At 45.2% G+C, this 13,158-nt stretch overlaps 1 protein-coding gene across 1 annotated transcript in view; it reads left to right on the forward strand.

Annotated features, from left to right (window-relative positions):
* FNDC1 (fibronectin type III domain containing 1) overlaps positions 1-13,158 on the forward strand; it is a 150,364-nt gene that overhangs the window by 68,486 nt on the left and 68,720 nt on the right. The window lies entirely within an intron of this gene.

Genomic DNA, 13,158 nt, shown 5'->3' on the forward strand with positions numbered 1-13,158 from the left:
TCTATACAAAGTTGAATATGGAGTTATCTCTGAAGAATGCAGAGATCCCTGATCTGATGTGGTTAGAAACTACTGTTAGAGACCTAAAGAGTCATTGGTAGGTGTCAAGCAATAAAGCAAACAGTCCAGGTTTGCTGCTCAGAGAGTAAGTATATCTTCCTTTTCCTCCCCATAGCAACCGGTAAGTCCAGGGATAGGCTTTCCACTCTTGAGTCATATTGCTAGCTGCAGAAAGGGCCAATTAACAGAGTTAATTGCATTGGGAAAAGTCCAGAAAAGGGCAACTAGAATGATTAAAGGGTTGGAACACTTTCCCAGTGAAGAAAGGTTAAAACACTTGGGGCTCTTTAGCTTGAAGAAATGTCGATAGAGGTTTACAAGATTATGCATAGAAAAGAGAAGGTAGAGAAAGAAGTACTTTTCTCCATTTCTCACAATACAAGAACTCATGGACACTCAATGAAATTGCTGAGCAGTCAGGTTAGAATGGATAAAAGGAAGTACTTCTTCACCCAAAGGGTGATTAACACATGGAATTCACTGCCACAGGGGGTGGTGGCGGCTAGGGGTGTGCAAAAAAAAAAATCGGCATTACATGGATTCAGAAGTATACGGGGGGAAAAATTCGGAATCCCCGTATACTGCCGAATACCGCATTCGGAATAGCGCATATACCATAGATGCGCGGCTATTTCCGAATATATGGCCCTATTATACCCTATGGGCCATTGAAATCAATGGCAAATAGGGTATATTTGAAGCCGCCTGGAGGGGAGGGGGTTTGAGGGAGAGCCCCCAAATTTGCAGGGGACTCTCCCCTCCAACCCACCCAAGTCCCAAAAAGATTGGACCAGGGGATCCCATTCCAGGGGCACCCAAAGAGGGTGCCCCTATTCCATCATTATACCCTATGGGCCATTGACATCAATGGCAACATAGGGCATAATTAGAGGCTACTGGGAGGGGGACAGGGGGTTTGAGGCAGACCTGGCTGCAGCAAACCCAGATGCCAGCTCTCCAGCCCTGCCCCAAACAACACGGGGAGAGCTGGCCAACCACAACAAGCCTGCTGGTTCTGGGTCTCTCACCCAGGTGCCAGCTTCCCTGCCACAGAACACACAATCTACAGATGCCAGCTCTCCAGCCCTGCCCCAAACAACACGGGGAGAGCTGGCCAACCATAACAAGCCTGCTGGTTCTGGGTCTCTCACCCAGGTGCCAGCTTCCCTGCCACAGAACACACAATCTACAGATGCCAGCTCTCCAGCCCTGCCCCAAACAACACGGGGAGAGCTGGCCAACCACAACAAGCCTGCTGGTTCTGGGTCTCTCACCCAAGTGCCAGCTTCCCTGCCACAGAACACACAATCTACAGATGCCAGCTTTCCAGCCCTGCCCCAAACAATACGGGGAGAGCTGGCCAACCACAACAAGCCTGCTGGTTCTGGGTCTCTCACCCAGGTGCCAGCTTCCCTGCCACAGAACATGCAGTCTACAGATGCCAGCTCTCCAGCCCTGCCCCAAACAACACGGGGAGAGCTGGCCAACCACAACAAGCCTGCTGGCTCTGGGTCTCTCACCCAGGTGCCAGCTTCCCTGCCCCAAACAACACAACTCTAGTCTCAAACAAGAGAAGTTGTGGACCACCACACCTAGCTCCACATCATTCTGTAACTCAAAGCAAGAAGCATTTTGACTTACCTTGAGTGATGGATGGTTGGCTGGTCCCGGCTCTTTCGTGTTACCCAGGGTGCACCACGAGGAGGCGAGCCAGAATTGCACCCCAAATGAGGAAGATCACTGGGAGGGCCTCAGATTATGTGAGAGGAAGGCAACCATTCCTTCTCTCTCAGCTCAGCAGTAACACACCAGCATCACCATCCCATTAGAGGGACCTCAGCATTGGTATGGCTGCTGGCTGCCTGTCATCATCACTGGCACCTCCCTCTTTCTTTCTCCTGCCCCTGAAAAAAAACTGGGTGGGTTATCCTGGCTGGGCCTGTGGGTGCTGTCGGTTACAGTTGGGGGCTGCAATGGCCTTTTCGGTATTATTAGGCATGTGTGGATGGAGGACTGGAAAAATTTGGATCGCTTTGCAGTTTTTAAACCAGCATTTACTTTTGGTTTGGGGAGGGATGGGGGGTGGGATGCACTGCCAATCAATTTGTGAGTGAGTTTTTGGGCTGTCTTTGGACTCTAGACAATTTTTATTGGAGGAGCATTTTACAACCACCTTCCAAGCACGGGCCAAGAGAGGATGCAGGCACAAGTAGGTGCTCACTTCATTCACTCTCAAAGTCCATGTCCGGGGAGCCGAACATTGGCAAGTTGACCTTCAGGAAGACCAACTGCTCAACTGTCCAGGGTTGCAGGCGATTGCGATGTGGGCAGACAATGTCGCCCATATGTGAAAAGACGTGCTCGCTCTGCACGCTCGTCAGTGGGCAGGAGAGGAACGCCTTGGCCACAGAGGAGAGGGCTGGCCAGACCCCCTCCTTCGTGACCCAGTAGTCCAAAGGAGACGCTTCCTGCGGCTCGAGGGGCTCAAAAAGATAGTCCCTCACCATTGCAGCACCTGTCTCCGCTCTCAGTGCCCTATCGCTCCTAGAGGGGCCAACGACCCACCTGATGAATGTCACCTCAGCACTCCTCGTGGTGTGAGTCTGGTGGGAAACACTGCGTGGCTGGGGAGGCTGGGGATGAACAACAGCAGCAGAAGTCGCAGATGAGCTGCTTCCACCCCCCTCCTCCTCAACTACCGGCACTGGGCCCCCACTGACTCTGGTACGCTCGACCTTCTGGGAGAGCTCGTCTCGCCAGTGATCGAGCTCGTTGGCCCACTCGGCGACTGTGCCCTTAAGGCGCGGGTCTAACATGGTCGCCATCATGTAGACCTTATCCTGGGTGAAAGTCTGAAAGCGGGCCTCAAGCCCTTCCTGCAGCCTATCAACCAGGGCGCGCACCACTGGAAGAACGTCTGCACGGCCTTGAGCTGGCACTAGAAACGAGGCCAGGTCCTCACAGGCCATCTGGACCATGGGGACGACCAGTGCGATGCTCGCCGTGTCAGACGAGAGCATTTCTGTGTAGGTCTTGAAGGGCCCAATAACCTCCACAGTCTGAGAAATGACCACCCAATCCTCTTGGGTGAGACGGTTCTCATCCCGAAAGACCCTCGTCTCAGAGACAAAGGCATCCAGGGCTGCTCTCTGCTCCACCATGCGCTCCAGCATGGCGCAGGTGGAGTTCCAGTGTGTGCTGACATCACCAATCAGGCGGTGCCCTGGCACGCTTGTCAGTGTCTGTTTCTCACGCAGCCGATATGAGTCCGTATTGCTGTGTGAGAAGTGACCCGTGATGTACCGACACTTCTGGAGCAGAAGTCGGTACTCATGGGTCGCGGCTAGATACAGACGATCCTGGCTTTTTGTCTGTCTCAATGCGTCCTTAACCACGAGGTGGAGAAGGTGGGCCACGCAAGGAAGGCATTTTAGGTCCTGGCGTTGGACAGCCACCTTGATGTTGGAGTCACCATCAGTCACCACGAAGCCCATGGTGACGTCCCCGCTGCCTACCCAGCCCTCTAACTGCCATGAGAGGATGGCTCCGAGAGTGTCCGCCGTGTGCGGCGCGTCGACTGCTTCGGCGTGCAGCAAGGCCCAGCGATAGCCGGCCCGGCGGCCCTGACCCTGCCTGTCACTACTGCCGCCCCCAACCACCTCTCTGGGTTGCCACCAATGCGCAGTCAGGGAAAGATACCCCTCGAATGCATGTTTGGAGGTCCAGATATCTGAGGTGAAATGAACAGTCCCCCCGGCAGCACGGGAAAAATGCTCCTTCACCACAGATCTGGTCGCCCTGAAAACAGCTGGCACAATGGTCCTGCTAAGGGTGGTTCTAGCAGGAATTTTGTACCAGGGCGCCAGGTACTCCAGCAACCCCCGCACCCCAGGATTCTCGACCACTGAAAATGGAAGCCCATGGGCGACCGACCTGGCAAGGTTCCAGGCGATCACCCTCCTGCCGTGCCTGATTCCCCCTCTTGGCACAGAGGTGCCCCTACCAAACATCTCAGGCAGAGATGCCTGGCATCCCTGTTCTCCCACGGAACGCTCCTGGAGAGCAGAGGTAGTCGCAATGGGACGGACCTCCTGGCTGGATGGTGTTGTTGTCCGCTTGGACAACACAGCACCAGCCTGCTTCTCCCCCTTAAGAAGCACTCCCGGGTGGTGCTTCCGCAGGTGATTCCGCATCCCCCCCCTGAGTCAGGTGGGCAGGGTTCTGCCCACGACTGATCGGGGCCCAGCACAGCTTGCACTGCGCATAACGTGGATCCTCCATAAGTTGGAAATGCTTCCATACTTCAGAGGTGAACTGATGCCAAACTGACTGGCAGGTTGGGTGTCCGGAGCCACCTCCTTTGAGGTGCTCGGGGGAGACACACCGTGTCTCGGGGTGGCAGGAGGGGCTGGCCACCGGGGGGAAGTGGGCAGAGATGGAGGCATTTCGTGTGTCTCCATCTCTTCCCCCTCCACCCCATGCGGCCTCCCCTCCTGGCCATCCCCTGAAGGACTGCTGGTGCCCGAAGGATCCGAAGAAGGGGGCTGGTCCTCCTCAACCAGCTTCTCCTCCAGCTCCTGCACGACACTCTGCACCCTCCTTAGGGTGATCGTTTTGGACAGAAAACTGTCCCCAAAGCTCATCTCCAAGGAGGGCTGCTCTTGCTGCCCCTCCTCCGGCTGCTGAGGCCGAGCGACATCAGCTGGAGGAGAGACTGCCCGAGCAGCAGACCCCTGCGCAGTGCTAGCACCTAATGGCACCTTTGCTGGGGGCGCCCCAGCAGCAACCTCGATGAAGGGCCCAAGGCGGGCCTTCTTCTTCATCACACTCCGGCCAGAGGTCGGAGTGCTGGAAAGCGGCTGCGGAGTGGCCCCACGCACAGGTGTGGGGGGGGAGACCTGGGTCCTCCCCCTCCCCTCCACTCCTCTAGTCTTTTCCTTGGCCTTGCCCCCAGGGCCCCTCTTCTGCTGCCTGTCACTCATGTCACCCTTGGCCAGTCTCACAGAACCTGAACTGAGAGTGGGGTTTTTTACAAACCTAACTCACTGCACTGTACCCTGAACCAACAGGTGCCCTGACTTCTTTTTAACCCCCCCCCCAAAGCTTGTTTATTTGTTTTTTTGGTTCTTAACCTGTCCTTCTTTGGGTTGGGGTAGTATTCTGGTAAAGTTTAGGAGACTAGGTGATCCTGCCTCTACCTGGCTGCAGTTTTTAAAAGGCTACCTTGAGATGAAGGCAATCCTTGTTATATCCTCCTAGTTAAACTTCTCCTAACTAGATCCTGGGACAAACCTGATTTCCTTGCAAACTAGAAATCAGGTATCCCCTATAACGTGAGAGAAGCTGTGGTTTACCCCATGGAAATCTAAGAATGCACCGACTTTCAGTGGCTGAAAGCCAGATGCACCGCTGCTGCAACCCTAGTCTCTTTAAAAGGGAGCCTGATGTGGCCTAGTAGTTACGCTGCCTTTTATGAGAAACCTAAAATCTTTTTAAAGCACCCCTATCTGGCCTACTTGAATTGTGAAAGGAGATAAAGCCCTAAACTGGATTAATTTTGTTTTAAATTTCAAAAAAACACAATCCCTAAAAACACCCTTATTAGTGGGGCAGCCTATTTAGTGGCCCTAGCCAAACCGAGAGCACACTCAGATTCCAAAAATCACTCTATAACAACAAGAAAGTGACCCAGCTCACACACACCCTCGCCAACCCCCACACCAACCAGAGGTAATTTTAAAAAACCAAAACAAAACCAGCAGAATCACAAAAGGCCAAGCAACTCAAGTGTTTAAAAAGTGGCCTTTCACCACTAAGAAAACTCAGGCCAAATCAGTCAACAACACCCCCACCCCCAGTCCCCCACCCCCAAACCAGGAAAAGTGACAACAGGAAAAAAGGCCAAGCAAGTGTTTAAAAAGTGGCCTTTCACCAATAAGAAAACCTTAGGCCAAATCAGTCAACAACAACACCCCCACCCCTAAAACCAGAACCAGGAAAAGGGGGACAAAAGTGGCCTTTTAAACAATGAAAATTAGGCCAAACAGCACCCCCCTCCCAATAACCTGAAGAGAAAAGTAACACAGCAGCAACAAATCAAACACTGGAACAGTAAAAAAACTCAACTTTTAACAATACAGGAACTCCCCCCCCCCAAAAAAAACCACCCTTCACCCTAACCCCAAGAAATCCAAGCCACCCAAATCAGGAGAAGTAAAAGGACACTGCACTTTTAAAAGTCCTCTCACTAAATTAAGATATGGGCAAATTGACAAAAACTCGCCACCCCAGGCCCACTCCCCAAGCAGAAACCCCTAACCCCCTAACCCCAAATAAGCTACCCCACCACCACCCAAATCTGGATAATTAAAGGGACTCTGAGTCTTAAAAAGTCCTTTTACCAACTAAAATAAAAACAAGAACCCCAAGACTGTCTTACCTTGTCTTCTCTACTCCAGGGAAGTCTGGTAAGGCTGAGTGAGAGAGCAGCAGGCAGCAACTGAAGCCAAGGGCCAGCCAGCAGCAGCACAATCTCTCACACCAACCAACACACAGCAACACCGCAGCAATGGAGGAGACCAGCCAGGAAGACTCCTTAAAAAGGTTCTCTGGCCCTACAGAGAGCAGTTTCAAAAAATAGCACTGCTCTCTGATTGGCAAGACAACAGTGCTTACTTGGATACCCAAGTAAGCAAAAGATCAAAATAACAACAATGTAGCTGATGGCTGGGCCATCAGCTACACAACAGCCCTGCAAAGCATGCATTTGCAATGCATTTTGCAAATGCATGCTTTGGATTGGCTGCTGGGGCTCCGCTTCCCCCTCCCCCCCCTGATCCCAGGGAGGCTATGGGAGAGGTGGGAAGAGGCCACTAAAGGTGGGAAAGTAGGCAAGGAGCTCCACTGAGGCTGCAGAAGCTACTTTCCCACCTTTTCCATTGACAGCCGTATACTTCCGAATAGCTATTCGGCAGTATACAGCGAGCCGTATTTGGCTGCCGCATAATAGGTGGCAATGGGAATCGGCTACGGCCAATTCCGTATACAGCCGAATCAGTGCTGATTCGGCTGTATATACGGTTCGGCCAAACTGAATGCACACCCCTAGTGGCGGCTACAAGCATAGCCAAGTGGGGACTGGATAAACATATGGTGAGGTCCATCAGTGGTTATTAGCCACAGCGTAATGTTGGAACTCTCTGTCTGGGGCAGTGCTGGTCTGTATTCTTGGTACTTAGGGGGGTAACAGTGGGAGGGCTTCTTGTCTCCTGGCCTCACTGATGGATGCCCTGATGGCACCTGGGTTTTTTTTACACAAAGTGTTGGACTGGATGGGCCATTGGCCTGATCCAGCATGGATTCTCTTATGTTCTTAGAGTTGTCCAGATAAGAAAGTGTCAGATAACGCAGGTTTTACTGTATAGAAACATAGAGTTGGAAGGAACCTTCAGAGTTATCTAGTCCAACCCCCTGCACAATGCAGGAACTTCACAGATACCTCCCACACACACATGCATTCCCTGTGACCAATGTTCCCTCTATGCTGCAGCTGTAACTGGCAGGAAGTTCTTTTTAATGTTTATCCAGAAACTCTTTTGATTTAATTTCAACCCATCGGTTCTGGTCCTGCCTTCTGGAGCAACAGAAAACAATTCTGCACCATCCTCTATATGGCAGCCTTTTAAGTACTTGAAGATGGTGATCATATCACCTCTCCGTTGTCTCCTCTCCAGGAGGAGACCCAGCTCCTTCAACCTTTCCTCATACAACTTGGTTCCATTTCTTTCTCTGTATATACTGAATTATGGCATAGGTAAAGAATGGCAAAAATAAAATAAAATTAAGAAGTGATTTCATACCCAATTAGCACATGAATAACGCAGCATTACTGCACTAGTGCTAATTCTATTATTTCTGTCATTTTGGATGTGTATCTAACTTCTATCACCTGCACTTTTTAAATTATGATTTTATTTCTCTCTTTAAAAACAGAGAAAAAAACAGAAAGAGGAAAAAACCTCAAAACCCGGGAACTAAATAAAAATTTTTAAAAGAAAAAAAGATACATAGAGAGACAAAAGTATAACAGTGGTGGCAGATCTACACATAAGAAAAGTTTCCAAATATCTAAAAATAAGTCCATATACAGTTGTCATCTATATGCCATGCATTCAAATATCAATAAAGCTCTGATGTTTTCAATACATTGATTTGTTCTCGTCTTATTCCTTCAGTTTAACATCACTTTCCACCAAACTTTTTATTTGTTGCATTTGAAACCAATCATATTTATTATTCAACTCTTCAGCAGTTTTCAATTCTATTTACCGCTTTGTATTTTTAGTAATTGATTATATGACAGCTGTTATTCTTGTTACTTCTGCTGGCACTATCCATAGTGGTTTTCTCTCATCGCCATATTTCTTGTACTTCATCCAAATATTTAGTAGATTATTTCTTATATAATAGAAAAAAACCCATCCAACTTTTTCTTTCTATAGTACATATAAGTGTGCCAGACGAATTTATTTCCATGACCTTCCAACGTTAAAAGTTTTTTATTCAACAGCATCACCCATTCTTTTATCCACACTAGATAAACTGCTTCATGATATAATCTTAAATCTGGTAGTTGAAATCCTCCTCTTTCTTTAGCATCTGTTAAAACTTTCATTTTAATCCTTGGTTTTTCCCCGGTCCATACAAATTCTGAAATCTTTCTTTGCCATTTATTAAATTGTTTACTGTCTTTCACAATTGGAATAGTTTGAAACAAATACATTATTCTCGGCAAAATGTTCATCTTAATTGCAGCTATTCTACCAAGCAATGACAAATTAAGCTTGTTCCATTTTATCATATCTTCGTCCATTTTACGGCATAACTTTTCATAATTGTTTTTAAACAGATCAATATTCGTCATTGTTATTTCCACGCCCAAATATTTTACTTTAGGGGTAACTTCAGATCCCGTTAATCTCTGCAATTCCTTTTGTTTACTTACTTGCATATTTTTACACAACATTTTTGACTTTTCTTTATTAACATAAAGTCCCGCCAATTCTCCAAAATCTTGTATTTTGGCTAACAAAGGTGTTACTTGCATAGGATTTTCATTTATAAACATTATATCATCTGCAAATGCTCTATATTTATAGGAAAATCCTTTAATTCTCATTCCTTCAGTTTCTTGATCATCTTGTATTTGCCTCAATAAGATTTTAAGAGTCATTATAAACAACAATGGTGAAAGCGGACAACCTTGCCTTGTACCTTTGCTGATTATCATTTCTTCTGTAAGATCTGCATTTATATATAACCTTGCACGTTGTTCAGTATAAATTGCTTTTATCGTTCTTATAAAGTTTTCCCCCAACTTTATTTTCTCAATTACTGCAAAGTCCCAATTCAAATTATCAAAAGCTTTCTCTGCATCCGCAAAGAATAATGCAACTTCCTTCTCTGGATGTCTTTCATAGTATTCTACAATATTTACAACAGTTCTAATATTGTCTCTTATTTGCCCTTTAGGGAGAAAACCTGCTTGGTCTTCCTTTATAAAGTTTATTAGATATTGTTTAAGCTGTTCTGCTAAGATTCTTGTGTATATCTTATAATCATTGTTTAATAATGAGATTGGTTTATAATTCTTTACATTAGTGACATCTCTATCTTCCTTTGGAATCAACAAAATTACTGCTTCCTTCCATGTATTTGGTATTTTCCCATTTATTCTTATCACATTCATTAATTTTTGAAGTTTCGACATTAATTCTTCTTTAAACGTTTTTTAAAAAAAATGCTGTAAATCCATCTGGTCCAGGTGCCTTTCTAATTTTCATTTGCATTAATAGCTATTTCAATTTCTATTTTTTCAATTGGATCATTCAAAACTTTTTCCATATAATCAGTTAAGGGTGCTATTTTAATCTTCTGCAAATACGCTTCCATCTTTTCCTTCTTTACTTTAACACCTTTAAATAGTTCAGCATAATATTTAAAAATTCTCTCTTTATTCCTTCTTGATCTACCATCTCTCTTCCATCTGCCACAATTTTATTAATAATTTTACTTTCTCTCTATTTCTTCAATTGCCAGGCCAAATATTTTCCAGGTTTATTCACTCCCTCGAAAGATTTCTGTTTTAATTTTTTCAAATTCCATTCCAATTCTTTATTTAACAGATGTCTCATTTGTGCTTGCAATATTGTAATCTCCCTTATAATTTTCTTTTTTCCTGGCCTTTTCATGTCTAGTGTATCCTAAACATTTTTTTTTTTGCAAAATAAGTCATAACATAAAATCGGTAGAGAATAGGTATAAACTTTAAGACCATATCGCATTGCTTTGGCAAAATAGGGTGATCTTATTGAGTCCAGTAAGGAGGAAGTGAGAAAGATGGACGATAAATAATGTAAATAATTTTTTTTTAAAAAAATGAAATTGTTCTATTCATTCCTGAGACTCTACATATCATATTTATTAATCAGTAAATATTTATCAGGAAATATTGTAGGCTTTGTTTTCTGTGTCAATTTAGTTAGAATTTCCAGAGCCAAAGGGGACTCTTAATGGCACAGGGCCATATTTAGATACCAACAAATGTTGCAATTGTAAATATTGCCATTTAACGTTATGAGCCAATCCAGATCTAACAATTGGGAAGAAATCTTTTCAATGGAAGACTTTGGCCAATAAAGGGATTTTTATTGGACCAATTGATAGACAATGATTATGAGTTTTTGTCATTTTCTCAACTGAGGTCTAGATATGACCTATCAGCACAAGACCTACATCCATCTGGTTTGTGAATGATGCTGTGCTTGTAGATCATGCCCCTGCATGAAAGGGAACTATGCAGAATAATGCTGTGACAGAGATGACCATTCTACTAAGCACTCCCCTGGAATGATCACCCTGTTGTTGCATCAGGTGTCAAAATTTACCTGTCAGAAAATGGCACAGAATGGCAGGGAAGTGATGGGATATTTACATAGGTTTTGGGGATTTAGAAGATGTTGGCAGACATTTAAGACTGAACACAGAACTATGTCTGAGGTTACTGACTTCATAAGATACAATGTTACCCTTCAGTTGGTTTAACTTTCACTGAAGGTATGGTTGATGTTAAAGGTTTTTCTTTTTATAACTGCTCTAAATTTCTGGGTAACTCCCTCTTTCTAATCACACAATCTTGAGTGTTCCCTGCTTTGTCCCTTGGGTTATAAGACTAAGGTTTCTCCACCAGACCTCTTTCTCTGGTGAAATTGTTACTATTGTACTATCGCTCCCTTGAAGATACAGTACAGTTTATTTATACAGCACCGAGCCAACAAAAAGCCTAATAATTAAACAAATTTAAACATTGAATGGCAAAATTATCCATGGTTGAAATAGAATAGTAAAATGAATAAAAGTATCTATAAAATCAAGAAATATATGCATACTTGGTTTCTCTTCAGATTGCATAAATCTTTCAACTTGAAGAATAACCTGCACCTTTGGCATCCTTGGCATCTTTCTGAGGGTCTTTCATTGCTGCCTCAAACCTTCTGCCAAAGCCTGATCTACCAGACTTCCAGTGTTTTCCTCCCTTTGGACTCTAAGCTTAATAGAGGAAACTGTTTTCCTTCTCTATATGTGATTCTGTGTTTTACACATACAGAGATTGTTCTTAACTCCTGGGAACAGCTTCCCACCAGACTTTCCACTAATCAAAACCACCTCACATGGGCTCTGAATAAGACTCTGCTTTGTGTCTCTTGTCACACAGTGGAGAACATCACAAAGACCACCACCCTCTTTTCCAGTCATTCCTCAGCTGTTTCAGCTCAGTAACTGCTTTTTCCAACTGTCTAACTGCCATCTTCTTTTGATGGTTAGAAGCAGTTCACCAATCAGAGTGAGTTCCATTAGCTGTCACTCACTAGCAGTTCCTTTAGCTGTCACTCATATGCACTGCCTCTCAGCTGTGCATCACAAATGCTAGTTGTGAGGAATAGAAAATAATTCTTCAAGTACTAGGGTTCCTCTGTTAGTTCAGCACATTAACTATAGCACAATAGGAACACCTGGATAAAAGCACCTTAGAAGAATTACCTGGCTTGCTTCTTTGTAAGTCACCTTGGAGTCTTTGTGTGGAAAGATGGTATGTATACTTCTGATGTTAAAAAATGTATCTAAACCAGTTTCCTAGTCTTTGAGGCTGGCCAATATGGGATCTTGAATCAGGCAGAATTGAGGGTTCTATCTTGTTCATTCCCATTGCAAGATTGAAAGGGATTCTGACTTGTTTTACTGTTTCTCCAAGAATTACAGTTTTGTCAGAGTGCATGGAATGTTCTGTTAAATTTCACAAAAAATACACTTATTACATTCTTTATTGCAGGGATGGCCAATGGTAGCTCTCCAGGTGACCAATGGCTGGGGCTGATGAGAGTTGTAGGCAAAAACATCTGGAGAGCTACCGTTGGCCACCCCTGCTTTATTGTATCAGTGAAAAAGCCATAGCAGCAACACAGTGATTCCATCAAAGTAAAAACAAGGAATATTCCCACATTTTCATAGAAATAGTCATTTAAAATCTTATGTAATAGAAGCATGAAGATACATTTTATAATCTGACCCTGAGTGGAGCAATTAGGGTTCAGGTCAACTGTGCTTACATCAGTGTTCTTTGTCATCTTTATGTTTATGATGGTGGCAACAGACCTTGCCATTCAGAAAAAGCATGACTGTATCCCTATCTGCCAGTAGTAATACTAGTTTATCCTGATCTGGCCTTCCTGGGAAATGAGATACAATGGTCTTCAGAAATCTTTTGCACTCAGTCTCAAATCTTGAGTATTGGAATGTGACATGGGGCAAAATACTCAATAGGCCTATAGTCACAAGAGACTCATTATATGGAATCCCATTGAAATTGCCTTATATAACTGCAAGTGGTAGAATATCTAGGTGTGCCTTAGTGAAAGCTTTTCTGTGCTTATAAGTCATTATACCAGAATGCGGCGGCCAGGCTGTTAGTGGGACTACCTCGGTGGGAACATGTGCAGCCTAGGCTGCGGGACCTGCACTGGCTGCCAATTGTGTACCGAG

Source organism: Heteronotia binoei, chromosome 1 (genome assembly GCF_032191835.1).
Source record: "Heteronotia binoei isolate CCM8104 ecotype False Entrance Well chromosome 1, APGP_CSIRO_Hbin_v1, whole genome shotgun sequence".
In the NCBI taxonomy this organism is placed as follows: Eukaryota; Metazoa; Chordata; class Lepidosauria; order Squamata; family Gekkonidae; genus Heteronotia; species Heteronotia binoei.